Here is a 955-nt window from a genome sequence, read left to right on the forward strand (position 1 = left end):
CATCTGATGTAGAAAATAATGCACTATGTATTAAAGATATTATATTCAATGAGTTTCAAAGTACAGAAAAATTTGAAGAAAAGAGGTGAAAATTGGCATATGTAACATAAAATTTGTAATAGGACATATTTATTTTCTAACTAAAACCAATTAGTTTGAAAAGATGGAAGATCCACTTAAATTGATAAAAGTCCAAATACATAGATAGATCCTAAATTTTTTTATTTTTTTAGTATTGATATTTCAATTAGTTCATGTATCTATTAAACTCTTATTCATTCACAAATGGTTTCAATTAAGCAAAATTACTGATATAACATGACATATGCAATATACTCTCCGCTAGGAAGGTGAGAAGTCATAATTAATTCAAAATACAAAAAAAAAAAAAATAGACAATCAATCAAAAAAAGACACATAAAGGAATTTAAAAAAAAAAAGAGATTAAAGCTTTCCATGGCCTCCACCACCTTCCTCTTTCATAAACATAACGTTTATACCTTCAAACTGCATCTAGAGTCAATGGTATTTTGTGTATTACAATAAAATCCAATCAAACTTCAGATTCAAATTAGCTCAAAGTTGAATCCTTCAAGTTTTTCAACAATGCCTTCTACAATATATATTTAAATTCGAATTTAATAAATAACAATGAACTCCATCAGTAAACATCCAACACCATTCACTACCGAAAAAGAAGAAAAAAATTAGAATGAATGTAAGAAAAAAGATGGGCGATAATGAAGGAAGTAGGGGTGGACATAAGTACCGAAAAACTAAAATATCGAATCGAATATAATTATTTTGATTTTTCAGTTTTGATTTTTTGGTTTTTCGGTTCGATTTAGATTTTTTTTTTATAAATTCGATATTTCGATTCGACTTTCTTTTTTTAGGTTGACGTAATTAGATTTTCAATTTAAATCGAAATAAACCAAAATTTTTAATATACTTT

Source organism: Capsicum annuum, unplaced genomic scaffold, assembly GCF_002878395.1.
Source record: "Capsicum annuum cultivar UCD-10X-F1 unplaced genomic scaffold, UCD10Xv1.1 ctg2911, whole genome shotgun sequence".
NCBI classification, from domain to species: domain Eukaryota; kingdom Viridiplantae; phylum Streptophyta; class Magnoliopsida; order Solanales; family Solanaceae; genus Capsicum; species Capsicum annuum.